This window comes from Manis pentadactyla, chromosome 15 (genome assembly GCF_030020395.1).
Source record: "Manis pentadactyla isolate mManPen7 chromosome 15, mManPen7.hap1, whole genome shotgun sequence".
NCBI classification, from domain to species: domain Eukaryota; kingdom Metazoa; phylum Chordata; class Mammalia; order Pholidota; family Manidae; genus Manis; species Manis pentadactyla.
The window spans coordinates 10137694-10154900 of record NC_080033.1 but is presented as its reverse complement, the minus strand read 5'-3'; the positions used below and the strand labels follow the sequence as shown (position 1 = coordinate 10154900).

At 42.9% G+C, this 17207-nt stretch overlaps 1 pseudogene; it reads left to right on the top strand.

The window, feature by feature from the left end:
- The window catches only part of LOC130681039 (zinc finger protein 541-like), a 39572-nt pseudogene that overhangs the window by 8765 nt on the left and 13600 nt on the right, over positions 1-17207 (top strand).

Genomic DNA, 17207 nt, shown 5'->3' with positions numbered 1-17207 from the left:
TTCCTCTGCCCATTTTTTAATTGGGTTATTTGTTTTTTGTTTGTTGAGGCGTGAGAGCTCCTTATATATTCTGGACGTCAAGCCTTTATCGGATGTGTCATTTTCAAATATATTCTCCCATACTGTAGGGATCCTTCTTGTTCTATTGATGGTGTCTTTTGCTGTACAGAAGCTTTTCAGCTTAATATAGTCCCACTTACTCATTTTTGCTGTTGTTTTCCTTGCCCGGGGAGATATGTTCAAGAAGAGGTCACTCATGTTTATGTCTAAGAGGTTTTCGCCTATGTTTTCTTCCAAGAGTTTAATGGTTTCATGGCTTACATTCAGGTCTTTGATCCATTTTGAGTTTACTTTTGTATATGGGGTTAGACAATGGTCCAGTTTCATTCTCCTACATGTAGCTGTCCAGTTTTGCCAGCACCACCTGTTGAAGAGACTGTCATTTCGCCATTGTATGTCCATGGCTCCTTTATCAAATATTAATTGACCATATATGTCTGGGTTAATGTCTGGATTCTCTAGTCTGTTCCATTGGTCTGTGGCTCTGCTCTTGTGCCAGTACCAAATTGTCTTGATTACTATGGCTTTATAGTAGAGCTTGAAGTTGGGGAGTGAGATCCCCCCTACTTTATTCTTCTTTCTCAGGATTGCTTTGGCTATTCGGGGTCTTTGATGTTTCCATATGAATTTTTGAATTATTTGTTCCAGTTCATTGAAGAATGTTGCTGGTAGTTTCATGGGATTGCATCAAATCTGTATATTGCTTTGGGCAGGATGGCCATTTTGACGATATTAATTCTTCCTAGCCACGAGCATGGGATGAGTTTCCATCTGTTAGTGTCCCCTTTAATTTCTCTTAAGAGTGACTTGTAGTTTTCAGAGTATAAGTCTTTCACTTCTTTGGTTAGGTTTATTCCTAGGTATTTTATTTTTTTTGATGCAATTGTGAATGGAGTTGTTTTCCTGATTTCTCTTTCTGTTGGTTCATTGTTAGTATATAGGAAAGCCACAGATTTCTGTGTGTTGATTTTGTATCCTGCAACTTTGCTGTATTCCGATATCAGTTCTAGTAGTTTTGGGGTGGAGTCTTTAGGGTTTTTTATGTACAGTATCATGTCATCTGCAAATAGTGACAGTTTAACTTCTTCTTTACCAATCTGGATTCCTTGTATTTCTTTATTTTGTCTGATTGCCGTGGCTAGGACCTCCAGTACTATGTTAAATAACAGTGGAGAGAGTGGGCATCCCTGTCTAGTTCCCGATCTCAGAGGAAATGCTTTCAGCTTCTCGCTGTTCAATATAATGTTGGCTGTGGGTTTATCATAGATGGCCTTTATTATGTTGAGGTACTTGCCCTCTATTCCCATTTTGCTGAGAGTTTTTAACATGAATGGATGTTGAACTTTGTCAAATGCTTTTTCAGCATCTATGGAGATGATCATGTGGTTTTTGTCTTTCTTTTTGTTGATGTGGTGGATGATGTTGATGGACTTTCGAATGTTGTACCATCCTTGCATCCCTGGAATGAATCCCACTTGGTCATGGTGTATGATCCTTTTGATGTATTTTTGAATTCGGTTTGCTAATATTTTGTTGAGTATTTTTGCATCTACGTTCATCAGGGATATTGGTCTGTAGTTTTCTTTTTTGGTGGGGTCTTTGCCTGGTTTTGGTATTAGGGTGATGTTAGCTTCATAGAATGAGTTTGGGAGTATCCCCTCCTCCTCTATTTTTTGGAAAACTTTAAGGAGAATGGGTATTATGTCTTCCCTGTATGTCTGATAAAATTCCGAGGTAAATCCATCTGGCCCGGGGGTTTTGTTCTTTGGTAGTTTTTTGATTACCTCTTCAATTTCGTTGCTGGTAATTGGTCTGTTTAGATTTTCTGTTTCTTCCTGGGTCAATCTTGGAAGGTTATATTTTTCTAGGAAGTTGTCCATTTCTCCTAGGTTTCCCAGCTTGTTAGCATATAGGTTTTCATAGTATTCTCCAATAATTCTTTGCATTTCCGTGGGGTCCGTCGTGATTTTTCCTTTCTCGTTTCTGATACTGTTGATTTGTGTTGATTCTCTTTTCTTCTTAATAAGTCTGGCTAGAGGCTTATCTATTTTGTTTATTTTCTCGAAGAACCAGCTCTTGGTTTCATTGATTTTTGCTATTGTTTTATTCTTCTCAATTTTATTTATTTCTTCTCTGATCTTTATTATGTCCCTCCTTCTGCTGACCTTAGGCCTCATCTGTTCTTCTTTTTCCAATTTCGATAATTGTGACATTAGACCATTCATTTGGGATTGCTCTTCCTTTTTTAAATATGCTTGGATTGCTATATACTTTCCTCTTAAGACTGCTTTTGCTGTGTCCCACAGAAGTTGGGGCTTAGTGTTGTTGTTGTCATTTGTTTCCATATATTGCTGGATCTCCATTTTGATTTGGTCATTGATCCATTGATTATTTAGGAGCGTGTTGTTAAGCCTCCATGTGTTTGTGAGCCTCTTTGCTTTCTTTGTACAGTTTATTTCTAGTTTTATGCCTTTGTGGTCTGAAAAGTTGGTTGGTAGGATTTCAATCTTTTGGAATTTTCTGAGGCTCTTTTTGTGGCCTAGTATGTGGTCTATTCTGGAGAATGTTCCATGTGCACTTGAGAAGAATGTATATCCCGCTGCTTTTGGATGTAGAGTTCTATAGATGTCTATTAGGTCCATCTGCTCTACTGTGTTGTTCAGTGCTTCCGTGTCCTTACTTATTTTCTGCCCAGTGGATCTATCCTTTGGGGTGAGTGGTGTGTTGAAGTCTCCTAGAATGAATGCATTGCAGTCTATATCCCCCTTTAGTTCTGTTAGTATTTGTTTCACATATGCTGGTGCTCCTGTGTTGGGTGCATATATATTTAGAATGGTTATATCCTCTTGTTTGACTGAGCCCTTTATCATTATGTAGTGTCCTTCTTTATCTCTTGTTACTTTCTTTGTTTTGAAGTCTATTTTGTCTGATATTAGTACTGCAACCCCTGCTTTCTTCTCACTGTTGTTTGCTTGAAATATGTTTTTCCATCCCTTGACTTTTAGTCTGTACATGTCTTTGGGTTTGAGGTGAGTTTCTTGTAAGCAGCATATAGATGGGTCTTGCTTTTTTATCCATTCTGTTACTCTGTGTCTTTTTTTTTTTTTTTTTTTTTTTTTTAATAATTATTTTTTATTGAAGGGTAGTTGACACACAGTATTACATTACATGAGTTTCAAGTGTACAACACAGTGGTAGAACATTTATATACATAATTCTAGGTTCCAGCTATCACCCTACCAGGCTGTTACAATATCTTGACTATATTCCTTATGCTATACATTACATCCCGGTTACTTATTTATTTTACCATTGGAAGTCTGTCCTTTTTTTTTTTTTTTTTTTGTGAGGGCATCTCTCATATTTATTGATCAAATGGTTGTTAACGACAATAAAATTCTGCATAGGGGAGTCAATGCTCAATGCACAATCATTATTCCACCCCAAGCCTAATTTTTGTCAGTCTCCAATCTTCTGAGGCATAACAAACAAGTTTTTACATGTAGAACAAATTCTTACATAATGAATAAGTTACATAGTGAACAGTACAAGGGCAGTCATCACAGAAACTTTCGGTTTTGCTCATGCATTATGAACTATAAACAGTCAGTTCAAATATGAATACTCATTTGGTTTTTATACTTGATTTATATGTGGATACCACATTTCTCTCTTTATTATTATTATTTTTAATAAAATGCTGAAGTGGTAGGTAGATACAAGATAAAGGTAGAAAACATAGTTTAGTGTTGTAAGAGAGCACATGTAGATGATCAGGTGTGTGCCTGTAGACTAAGTGTTAATCCAAGCTAGACCAGGGCAATAAAACATCCACGTATGCAGAAGATTTCTCTCAGAACGGGGGGGTGAGGTTCTAAGCCTCACCTCTGTTGATCCCCAATTTCTCACCTGATGGCCCCCCTGCGACTGTGCCTGTCTTAGGTTGTTCCTCCCTTGAGGAATCTTACCCGTCTCTGGCTAACCAGTCATCTTCCGGGGCCATACAGGGAAATGTGAAGTTGGTAAGTGAGAGAGAAGCCTTATTGTTTGAAAAAGTTAGCTTTTTACTTCTTTGCATATTTATGCCCTGTGGCTTCTATGCCCAGCATTTGTCTTGAGGTATCTTTACCACTTGGAAGAATTATGATACTCGGTAAATTTGATATGAGGCACGAATTCTATTTAAGGGTTGTAATTAGGAAGGAAGAAGAAAAGCTATAGAAGTAGCAGGCGGAAGAAAACATGGGAAGATTGATTATTTCTTTGATATATCTTCTTGTAGAGTAACTTCAGCATGTATAGGTTTTAAGCTACTACTTAAATTGCACACACACATTAACATAATAGGAGTATAGTTACCTAACCAAAGCATATCTGTAATTACCAGCCATCTGCAGTGAAACCAAGAAAACCAGTTAGGCACCTTAGGCATTTGTGAAAACTTATCTATGTTATGGTGGATATTGTCCAAATGAACTTGAACAGTCTGAGAGAAATCAGACAAATTAAAACAACCCATTCCTGGGGACTGTTCACATGCCATATGTTCTTTTAACAATAAATAGTTTGTAGTTGTAAGACTTTGGAGCGCTACAATTTGCACTTCTCCAAATTCTTGGTTGAGTTCCAACAGTATAGATCCAGTCCAATTTTGTTGTTTTACTGTATGCACAGGCCAGCTTAGATATCTCCTTCCTCATTCCCATGGCAAGTCCAGGAACTGGTGGGATGAGTGCATCTACAGCTGTAGCAGTGCGTGGATCTTTGTTGGGGTTTTTTGCTGATCATCTTCTGGCATGAGTCTTCCAGAGGGTGCAGATGTTGGAAGTTCTTTTTCATATCGTATCTTAGTTCATTTTCGGGGTAGCCCAATTAGGCTTTGATCCTCTGTATAAACACAAACAGACCCTTTGCCTACACTTTTATATGCCCTTTATACCCTTGTGTAGAACTCGTTGGAGGTTACCACACAGGAACTGCCCGTTTTTTTTTTTTTTTTTTTTCTATCACTAATCTACACTTACATGACGAATATTATGTTTACTAGGCTCTCCCCTATACCAGGTCTCCCCTATAAACCCCTTTACAGTCACTGTCCATCAGCATAGCAAAATGTTGTAGAATCACTACTTGCCTTCTCTGTGTTGTACAGCCCTCCCTTTTCTCCTACCCCCCCATGCATGTTAATCTTAATACCCCCCTACTTCTCCCCCCCTTATCCCTCCCTACCCACCCATCCTCCCCAGTCCCTTTCCCTTTGGTACCTGTTAGTCCATTCTTGAGTTCTGTGATTCTGCTGCTGTTTTGTTCCTTCAGTTTTTCCTTTCTTCTTATATTCCACAGATAAGTGAAATCATTTGGTATTTCTCTTTCTCCGCTTGGCTTGTTTCACTGAGCATAATACCCTCCAGCTCCATCCATGTTGCTGCAAATGATTGGATTTGCCCTTTTCTTATAGCTGAGTAGTATTCCATTGTGTATATGTACCACATCTTCTTTATCCATTCATCTATTGATGGACATTTAGGTTGCTTCCAATTCTTGGCTATTGTAAATAGTGCTGCAATAAACATAGGGGTGCATCTGTCTTTCTCAAACTTGATTGCTGCATTCTTAGGGTAAATTCCTAGGAGTGCAATTCCTGGGTCAAATGGTAAGTCTGTTTTGAGCATTTTGATGTACCTCCATACTGCTTTCCACAATGGTTGAACTAACTTACATTCCCACCAGCAGTGTAGGAGGGTTCCCCTTTCTCCACAGCCTCGCCAACATTTGTTGTTGTTTGTCTTTTGGATGGCAGCCATCCTTACTGGTGTGAGGTGATACCTCATTGTAGTTTTAATTTGCATTTCTCTGATAATTAGCGATGTGGAGCATCTTTTCATGTGTCTGTTGGCCATCTGTATTTCTTTTTTGGAGAACTGTCTTTTCAGTTCCTCTGCCCATTTTTTAATTGGGTTATTTGTTTTTTGTTTGTTGAGGCGTGAGAGCTCCTTATATATTCTGGACGTCAAGCCTTTATCGGATGTGTCATTTTCAAATATATTCTCCCATACTGTAGGGATCCTTCTTGTTCTATTGATGGTGTCTTTTGCTGTACAGAAGCTTTTCAGCTTAATATAGTCCCACTTACTCATTTTTGCTGTTGTTTTCCTTGCCCGGGGAGATATGTTCAAGAAGAGGTCACTCATGTTTATGTCTAAGAGGTTTTCGCCTATGTTTTCTTCCAAGAGTTTAATGGTTTCATGGCTTACATTCAGGTCTTTGATCCATTTTGAGTTTACTTTTGTATATGGGGTTAGACAATGGTCCAGTTTCATTCTCCTACATGTAGCTGTCCAGTTTTGCCAGCACCACCTGTTGAAGAGACTGTCATTTCGCCATTGTATGTCCATGGCTCCTTTATCAAATATTAATTGACCATATATGTCTGGGTTAATGTCTGGATTCTCTAGTCTGTTCCATTGGTCTGTGGCTCTGCTCTTGTGCCAGTACCAAATTGTCTTGATTACTATGGCTTTATAGTAGAGCTTGAAGTTGGGGAGTGAGATCCCCCCTACTTTATTCTTTTTTCTCAGGATTGCTTTGGCTATTCGGGGTCTTTGGTGTTTCCATATGAATTTTTGAATTATTTGTTCCAGTTCATTGAAGAATGTTGCTGGTAGTTTCATAGGGATTGCATCAAATCTGTATATTGCTTTGGGCAGGATGGCCATTTTGACGATATTAATTCTTCCTAGCCACGAGCATGGGATGAGTTTCCATCTGTTAGTGTCACCTTTAATTTCTCTTAAGAGTGACTTGTAGTTTTCAGAGTATAAATCTTTCACTTCTTTGGTTAGGTTTATTCCTAGGTATTTTATTTTTTTGGATGCAATTGTGAATGGAGTTGTTTTCCTGATTTCTCTCTCTGTTGGTTCATTGTTAGTATATAGGAAAGCCACAGATTTCTGTGTGTTGATTTTGTATCCTGCAACTTTGCTGTATTCCGATATCAGTTCTAGTAGTTTTGGGGTGGAGTCTTTAGGGTTTTTTATGTACAGTATCATGTCATCTGCAAATAGTGACAGTTTAACTTCTTCTTTACCAATCTGGATTCCTTGTATTTCTTTATTTTGTCTGATTGCCGTGGCTAGGACCTCCAGTACTATGTTAAATAACAGTGGAGAGAGTGGGCATCCCTGTCTAGTTCCCGATCTCAGAGGAAATGCTTTCAGCTTCTCGCTGTTCAATATAATGTTGGCTGTGGGTTTATCATAGATGGCCTTTATTATGTTGAGGTACTTGCCCTCTATTCCCATTTTGCTGAGAGTTTTTAACATGAATGGATGTTGAACTTTGTCAAATGCTTTTTCAGCATCTATTGAGATGATCATGTGGTTTTTGTCTTTCTTTTTGTTGATGTGGTGGATGATGTTGATGGACTTTCGAATGTTGTACCATCCTTGCATCCCTGGAATGAATCCCACTTGGTCATGGTGTATGATCCTTTTGATGTATTTTTGAATTCGGTTTGCTAATATTTTGTTGAGTATTTTTGCATCTACGTTCATCAGGGATATTGGTCTGTAGTTTTCTTTTTTGGTGGGGTCTTTGCCTGGTTTTGGTATTAGGGTGATGTTAGCTTCATAGAATGAGTTTGGGAGTATCCCCTCCTCCTCTATTTTTTGGAAGACTTTAAGGAGAATGGGTATTATGTCTTCCCTGTATGTCTGATAAAATTCCGAGGTAAATCCATCTGGCCCGGGGGTTTTGTTCTTTGGTAGTTTTTTGATTACCTCTTCAGTTTCGTTGCTGGTAATTGGTCTGTTTAGATTTTCTGTTTCTTCCTGGGTCAATCTTGGAAGGTTATATTTTTCTAGGAAGTTGTCCATTTCTCCTAGGTTTCCCAGCTTGTTAGCATATAGGTTTTCATAGTATTCTCCAATAATTCTTTGCATTTCCGTGGGGTCCGTCGTGATTTTTCCTTTCTCGTTTCTGATACTGTTGATTTGTGTTGACTCTCTTTTCTTCTTAATAAGTCTGGCTAGAGGCTTATCTATTTTGTTTATTTTCTCGAAGAACCAGCTCTTGGTTTCATTGATTTTTGCTATTGTTTTATTCTTCTCAATTTTATTTATTTCTTCTCTGATCTTTATTATGTCCCTCCTTCTGCTGACCTTAGGCCTCATCTGTTCTTCTTTTTCCAATTTCGATAATTGTGACATTAGACCATTCATTTGGGATTGCTCTTCTTTTTTTAAATATGCTTGGATTGCTATATACTTTCCTCTTAAGACTGCTTTTGCTGTGTCCCACAGAAGTTGGGGCTTAGTGTTGTTGTTGTCATTTGTTTCCATATATTGCTGGATCTCCATTTTGATTTGGTCATTGATCCATTGATTATTTAGGAGCATGTTGTTAAGCCTCCATGTGTTCGTGAGCCTCTTTGCTTTCTTTGTACAGTTTATTTCTAGTTTTATGCCTTTGTGGTCTGAAAAGTTGGTTGGTAGGATTTCAATCTTTTGGAATTTTCTGAGGCTCTTTTTGTGGCCTAGTATGTGGTCTATTCTGGAGAATGTTCCATGTGCACTTGAGAAGAATGTATATCCCGCTGCTTTTGGATGTAGAGTTCTATAGATGTCTATTAGGTCCATCTGCTCTACTGTGTTGTTCAGTGCTTCCATGTCCTTACTTATTTTCTGCCCAGTGGATCTATCCTTTGGGGTGAGTGGTGTGTTGAAGTCTCCTAGAATGAATGCATTGCAGTCTATATCCCCCTTTAGTTCTGTTAGTATTTGTTTCACATATGCTGGTGCTCCTGTGTTGGGTGCATATATATTTAGAATGGTTATATCCTCTTGTTTGACTGAGCCCTTTATCATTATGTAGTGTCCTTCTTTATCTCTTGTTACTTTCTTTGTTTTGAAGTCTATTTTGTCTGATATTAGTACTGCAACCCCTGCTTTCTTCTCACTGTTGTTTGCTTGAAATATGTTTTTCCATCCCTTGACTTTTAGTCTGTACATGTCTTTGGGTTTGAGGTGAGTTTCTTGTAAGCAGCATATAGATGGGTCTTGCTTTTTTATCCATTCTGTTACTCTGTGTCTTTTGATTGGTGCATTCAACCCATTAACATTTAGGGTGACTATTGAAAGATATGTACTTATTGCCATTGCAGGCTTTAAATTCGTGGTTACCAAAGGTTCAAGGTTAGCCTCTTTAGTATGTTACTGCCTAACTTAGCTCGCTTATTGAGCTGTTATATACACTGTCTGGAGATTCTTTTCTTCTCTCCCTTCTTGTTCCTCCTCCTCGATTCTTCATATGTTGGGTGTTTTGTGCTGTGCTCCTTCTAGGAGTGCTCCCATCTAGAGCAGTCCCTGTAAGATGTTCTGTAGAGGTGGTTTGTGGAAAGCAAATTCCCTCAGCTTTTGTTTGTCTGGGAATTGTTTAATCCCACCGTCATATTTGAATGATAGTCGTGCTGGATACAGTATCCTTGGTTCAAGGCCCTTCTGTTTCATTGTATTAAATATATCATGCCATTCTCTTCTGGCCTGTAGGGTTTCTGTTGAGAAATCTGACGTTAGCCTGATGGGTTTCCCTTTATAGGTGACCTTTTTCTCTCTAGCTGCCTTTAACACTCTTTCCTTGTCCTTGATCTTTGCCATTTTAATTATTATGTGTCTTGGTGTTGCCCTTCTTGGATCCTTTCTGTTGGGGGTTCTGTGTATTTCCGTGGTCTGTTTGATTACTTCCTCCCCCAGTGTGGGGAAGTTTTCAGCAATTATTTCTTCTAAGATACTTTCCATCTCTTTGCCTCTCTCTTCTTCTTCTGGGACCCCTATAATACGGATATTGCTCCTTTTAGATTGGTCACACAGTTCTCTTAATATTGTTTCATTCCTGGAGATCCTTTTGTCTCTCTCTATGTCAGCTTCCATGCGTTCCTGTTCTCTGATTTCAATTCCATCAATGGCCTCTTGCATTCTATCCATTCTGCTTATAAACCCTTCCAGAGTTTGTTTCATTTCTGCGATCTCCTTTCTGGCATCTGTGATCTCTTTCCGGACTTCATCCCATTTTTCTTGCGTATTTCTCTGCATCTCTGTCAGCATGTTTATGATTCTTATTTTGAATTCTTTGTCAGGAAGACTGGTTAGGTCTGTCTCCTTCTCTGGTGTTGTCTCTGTGATCTTTGTCTGCCTGTAGCTTTGCCTTTTCATGGTGATAGGAATAGTCTGCAGAACTGGGACGAGTGACGGCTGGAAGGACTTCCTTTCTTGTTGGTTTGTGGCCCTCCTCCCCTTCGTGAGGCGCTGGGTTCTCTCAGGTGTGGATGTGGTCTGGATATTGTCCTGTGTCCTCTGGTCTTTATTCTAGGAAGGGTTGTCTTTGTTATATTTTCATAGATATATGTTGTTTTGGGAGGAGATTTCCGCTGCTCTACTCACACCGCCATCTTCCGCCCCATCTCCCTACTCTGTGTCTTTTGATTGGTGCATTCAACCCATTAACATTTAGGGTGACTATTGAAAGATATGTACTTATTGCCATTGTAGGCTTTAAATTCGTGGTTACCAAAGGTTCAAGGTTAGCCTCTTTAGTATCTTACTGCCTAACTTAGCTCGCTTATTGAGCTGTTATATACACTGTCTGGAGATTCTTTTCTTCTCTCCCTTCTTGTTCCTCCTCCTCGATTCTTCATATGTTGGGTGTTTTGTGCTGTGCTCCTTCTAGGAGTGCTCCCATCTAGAGCAGTCCCTGTAAGATGTTCTGTAGAGGTGGTTTGTGGAAAGCAAATTCCCTCAGCTTTTGTTTGTCTGGGAATTGTTTAATCCCACCGTCATATTTGAATGATAGTCGTGCTGGATACAGTATCCTTGGTTCAAGGCCCTTCTGTTTCATTGTATTAAATATATCATGCCATTCTCTTCTGGCCTGTAGGGTTTCTGTTGAGAAATCTGACGTTAGCCTGATGGGTTTCCCTTTATAGGTGACCTTTTTCTCTCTAGCTGCCTTTAACACTCTTTCCTTGTCCTTGATCTTTGCCATTTTAATTATTATGTGTCTTGGTGTTGCCCTTCTTGGATCCTTTCTGTTGGGGGTTCTGTGTATTTCCGTGGTCTGTTTGATTACTTCCTCCCCCAGTGTGGGGAAGTTTTCAGCAATTATTTCTTCTAAGATACTTTCCATCTCTTTGTCTCTCTCTTCTTCTTCTGGGACCCCTATAATACGGATATTGCTCCTTTTAGATTGGTCACACAGTTCTCTTAATATTGTTTCATTCCTGGAGATCCTTTTGTCTCTCTCTATGTCAGCTTCTATGCGTTCCTGTTCTCTGGTTTCAATTCCATCAATGGCCTCTTGCATTCTATCCATTCTGCTTATAAACCCTTCCAGAGTTTGTTTCATTTCTGCGATCTCCTTTCTGGCATCTGTGATCTCCTTCCGGACTTCATCCCATTTCTCTTGCGTATTTCTCTGCATCTCTGTCAGCATGTTTATGATTCTTATTTTGAATTCTTTGTCAGGAAGACTGGTTAGGTCTGTCTCCTTCTCTGGTGTTGTCTCTGTGGTCTTTGTCTGCCTGTAGCTTTGCCTTTTCATGGTGATAGGAATAGTCTGCAGAACTGGGACGAGTGACGGCTGGAAGGACTTCCTTTCTTGTTGGTTTGTGGCCCTCCTCTCCTGGGAGAACCGCGGCCTCTAGTGGCTTGTGCTGCGCAGCTGCGCGCAGACAGGGTTTCTGCTTCCTGCCCGGCTGCTATGGAGTTAATCTCCGCTGTTGCTGTGGGCGTGGCCTGGCTCGAGCAGCTACTCCAAAATGGTGGAGTCGCGTTGGAGCAGGAGCTGCTGGGAGGCTATTTATCTCCGTAAGGGGCCTCCCTGCTCCCTGCAGCCCAGGGGTTAGGGTGCCCAGAGATCCCGGATTCCCTACCTCTGGATTAAGTGACCCGCCCTGCCCCTTTAAGACTTCCAAAAAGCACCCGCCAAAACAAAACAACGACCACAAAAAAAAACAAGAAAAAAAAATTTTTTTAATTAAAAAAAAAAAAATTTTTAATTAAAAAAAAAAAAAGGTGGTCGTTCGTTTTTCTTTATTCTCCGGTGCCAGCCTCAGGCCTCTGCTCACCGGTCTTTCTGCCCTGTTTCCCTAATATTGGGGTCCCTGTCCCTTTAAGACTTCCAAAAAGCGCTCGCCAAAACAAAGCAGCAAAAAAGCAAAAAAAAAAAAAAAATGGTCGCGCGCTTTTCTTATGTCCTCTGTCGCCCAGCCTCCAGTGCCTGCTCACTGTTCTTGCTGCCCTGTTTTCCCAGTATCGAGGGCCCTGCACTCTGGCCCGGATGGCTGGGGCTGGGTGTTCGGCAGCCCTGGGCTCCGTCTCCCTCCCGCTCTGCCTGCTCTTCTCCCGCCGGGAGCTCGGGGGAGGGGCGCTCGGCTCCCGCGGGGCCGGGGCTTGTATCTTACCCCCTTCGCGAGGCGCTGGGTTCTCTCAGGTGTGGATGTGGTCTGGATATTGTCCTGTGTCCTCTGGTCTTTATTCTAGGAAGGGTTGTCTTTGTTATATTTTCATAGATATATGTTGTTTTGGGAGGAGATTTCCGCTGCTCTACTCACGCCGCCATCTTCCGCCCCCTCAAATTTGTTGTTTTACTGTATGCACAGGCCAGCTTAGATATCTCCTTCATTCCCATGGCAAGTCCAGGAGCTGGTGGGATGAGTGCATCTACAGCTGTAGCAGTGCGTGGATCTTTGTTGGGGTTTTTTGATGATCATCTTCTGGCATGAGTCTTCCCGAGAGTGCTGATGTTGGAAGTTCTCTTTCATATCGTTTCTTAGTTCATTTTCGGGGTAGCCAAATTAGGCTTTGATCCTCTGTATAAACACAAACAGACCCTTTGCCTACACTTTTATATGTCCTTTATATCATTGTGTAGAACTCATTAGAGGTCCCCACATAGGAACTGCATTTTTTTTTTTTTTACCATTACCACTTTTTCCACAACATTTTTCATCACCCCAGAAATTAACCCCACACCCTAAGTTGTCCCCCCAGGTCTCCCCATAACCTCCCAGCCCCTGGCACTGTGAATCTACCTCTGTCTCTATGGATTTGCCTACTCTGGACACTTCATATAATTGAAATCATACACTGTGGCCTTTAATGTCTGCCTTCTTCCACTCAGCATAATGTTTTCAAAGTTCATTCATGTTGTAGCATATGCCACGCTTGGCTCCTTTTTATGTATGAATAATACTCCATTGTGTGGATACATCGCATTTTGTTTATTCATCAGTTGATGGCCATTTGGGTTGTTTCCACTTCTTGGCCATCGTGAATAGTGCTTCTGTGAGCATTCATACAAGTTTTTGTGGGGACATACATTTTCATTTCTCTTGGGAATGACCTAGGGGTGGGATTATCAGTTCATGGGGTAGCTCTGTGCTTAACCATCTGAGAAGCTGCCAGGCTTTTCCAAAGCAGTTGCGCCATTTCACATCCCCATCCTCGGTGGACGAGGGCTCCGATTTCTCCACAGCCTCATCAGCACTTGCTATTGTCCAATTTTTTTTTTACCATAGCCATTCTAGTGGATGTGAGGTGCTGCCTCATCATGGTCTGACTCACATGGCTCTAACGGCTGATGGTACTGAGCATCTTTTCATGTGCTTATCGGCCATTCATGTCTTCTTCGGTTTGGTGTCTGTTCATATCCTTTGCCCATTTTTGAACTGGGTTATTTGACTTTTGTTAGGCTGTAAGAGTTCTTTATGTATTGTACATACAAGGCCCTTATGAGATGTATAACGTGTAATGACTTTCTCCCATTCTGTGGGTTCTTACTTTCTTGATGGTGTCCCTTGATGCAGGGAAGTTTTAAGTTTTGATAAGTCCAGTTTGTTCTCTTTCTGTGTCATCCAAGAAAGCATGGCTTAATCCAAGGTCATGGAGTCACACCTGTGTTTTCTTCTCGGCACCTTGTAGTTTTAGTTCTTGCATTTGCCTCATTTTTGATATGTTGGCTTAGATGTATTTTCATCTTCAGGATGGAAATACCTACCAACTCCCTGATCCAGTGAAGGAGGAGAGCATGGCAGCAGGCAGATGGTAAGTTCAGAAGCCCCTCCCTGCTGGGCCTGGGGGCTCATCCCCTCGGGAGTCCTCTCGGGCCTTTTATGTGCTGGCCTTGGGCAGGTGAGCTCTGGATGCTTCAGCCCTGAAGAGGTACATGCCAGGCCACGAAGGAAGGGGGTATCGTCTCCATTTCTGGGGATTCATCAAGAGTTGTCAGTGGATCAGACTTAAAAGAAAAAAAAGAAAAAAACAGAGAATACAGGGGTGGAGTCCCTTTCCCCAGTTCTTCCCCCCTGCCGTGTCTCTCCACAGTAACCAGCAAAATGGAGGCCCTGCAGACTGGGCAGAGCCAAGGAGCATGTATGTCTGCAAGAATTGCAGCCAGATGTTTTATACAGAGGAAAGGTTGATCAGCCATTTGTGTTTTCCCAACGACCAGTGGCTGCCACCTCGAGGGAACCAGGACCAGCAGGTGAAGGGGCGCGCGCAGTAGGTTCTGTGCTCACAGGGCGCTCACAGGCTTTGGGACAGGGAGTCAGTGGCTGGGTGTCATGGTCTCAGGATGGAGGCACCCTCCCAGGGAAGCCTGGGCAGGGACCAGGGGTCAGGCTGCACTGCTCTTGGGGGGAGGCCAGTGCTTGAGCCTGGAGCAGCCTCTCTGCCGCCTGCCTACAGTTCCTCTTACGCTGCCATCTCTTCCTGTGTTTAGGTGTCAGGCACAGAGTTTTTCAAGCCTCTGAGTCAGGCGCTGAGGGTGGAGGTGGAGGCACAGAGCACCCCAGGAGCCGTGAAGCCCCCAGACGGCATGAGCACAGCTCCTCTGGGGATGCCTCTGGGCCCAGTGAGCCGGCCCCCGGGGAGCACAGCCAAGGTGGGTGCTGGTCGGTCCACTTTCTTCCCACTGCTTCCTGCACAACCTGCCAGTGGAAGCCACAGGCAGAGCCCAAACTAAGGGCCACAAAAAATCTCTCCAGAACAGCTTGGTTTGCACATTCATTCATTCATTCACCTTCTGTGCCGGCGCTGTGGGGACAGTACTGGGGACACCTTGGTGACAGGGATGGCCCCAGCCAGGCCTCCTGGGGCTCCCAGTCCATGCGAGTAGATGTACCCATGCCAGGCAGTGAGGACTCAGACTGGGCTGGGCTGGGAGGGGGAGCAGAGGGACTGAGGGGACACCAGAGACCCCACCTGAGGAGGTCAAGGGGAACTTCCTGGAGGAGGGGGTCAGAGCTGAGACCTGGAGGGTGAGGAGCAGTAAGACTGGCAGAAAGAGGGGAGATTGTGTGCAGGTGGGTAAGAGATGTAAGTTCATGGGATCAGCCATTGCAGCCTGGACTGGAGGGTCCCAACTGGAGAAGCCCCCTCCAGGCCGGGTGACAGGGTTCATAGATCCCCTTGTCCATATCATGGAGCTGCGGTCATTTTTCATTTTGTCATGCTGTTGCACTGCATCTCTGGCCCCATCTCTAAGTGCCAGTCATTGTACCAACTTGACGCTGGCCTCATACATCTCCAAAACCCTTTGTATCAGGGCCTCTCCTTGGGGGGGTGGGCACATGAGGAAGCTTCCGGCATCATCCATCCAGGCTGAGAATCCGGGGTCTGGCTCGGGCATGTTGGCCACGCTCAGCTCCCTTGCTGAGCCTGGCTCGGACAGGGGTGTTGGGTGTTACGTTTCCCTCTGGCTCCGTGGGCAGTGCCCTTGCTGGTGCTCGCACCCCCTTGAAGACTGAACTGTGCACATGTGGCCCCAAGTCACCCCCCTGTGGCTTTGAATTCTCTTCTCCAGGGACAGGACGGAGACCAGGAGGAGAGAGATGGGAAGGAGACCAGCCAGCCCAGAAAGCGTCCCCAGCCCAAGGCATCGTTTCTGCCTCTCGCCCCTTCTGCCTCTGGGGGGCTGGGCCCTGAAGAAGGCCACCAGAGATGCCTGCAGTCTCTGGTGTTCCTGGTGGACCACTCCCTGCAGGGACTGTGCCCGCGCTCTCCTGATACACCACCCCTGGTGCTCAGCCCCATTCGGGAGGGGTCTGGGCTGGATTCCAGCACTCTCTGTTCCATGTCCACTCAGGCTGGTCCTGACAAACTCATCAGCAGCAAGCTTGGTGAGTGAGGCTGGGGCCTGTCATCTCTGACCATCACATGGCAGGCCTGCGATGGGTCAGATCCACCTCGATGTGTAGCATTTGGTCCAGGCGTTCTCTCTGGCCTGCGGCTGTGTATGGCCTGGGTGACCCATGGCTGCTCAGAGGTATCCCAGGACCATGTGGAACCAGCAGCCTTTTAGGTGCTGAGAATTTTACAGGCAGAAGGAAAATAAAGAGACCATTTAGCCTGACCACCCTTCTGCCTGTCCTTTTGAAAAATTTTGTTAGCAGCTTTATTGGTACATAATTCACATACCATATGAATCACCCATTAAAGTATACAATGTGTTTTAGTAAATTCAGAGTTGTGCATCCATCACAGTATGTAATTTTAGAGCAATTTCATCACCCCAGGAGCAGCACTGTATTCATTTGCAGTCACACACACCCCACAGCCCCCGTCTCCCCAGCCCTGGGCAACCATTAATCACCTCTAATCATCATGGATGCACCTACTCTGGACATTGCATGTAATTGGAATTCTACAGTATGTGACATTTGGTGTTTAGTTTATTCATTTAGCATAATGTTCTCAAAGTTCATCCATGTTACAGCGTATACAGTGCTTCAATCCTTTTTATGGCTGAATAATATTCTGTTGTGTGGTTACACAGCATTTTATCCATTTATAGCTGATGGGTATTTGGGCTGTTTCCATCTTTTAATGGTTGTGAATAATGCTGTTATGAACATTCACATACAAGTTTTTGTTGGACAAAGGTTTTCATTTCTCTTGAGCTTATGCCTAGGAGTGGAATTGCTGGGTCACAGGGTAACTATGTTTAACAGTTGAAGGAACTGCCAGACTGTTTTCCAAAACGGCTGAAACATGGGAATAAATTTCCATGCACATGGCACGCAAGTTCCGATTTTCCACATCCTTATCAACAATCCTAACCTTTTTCAATTATAACTCTCCTAGTGGGCATAAGAT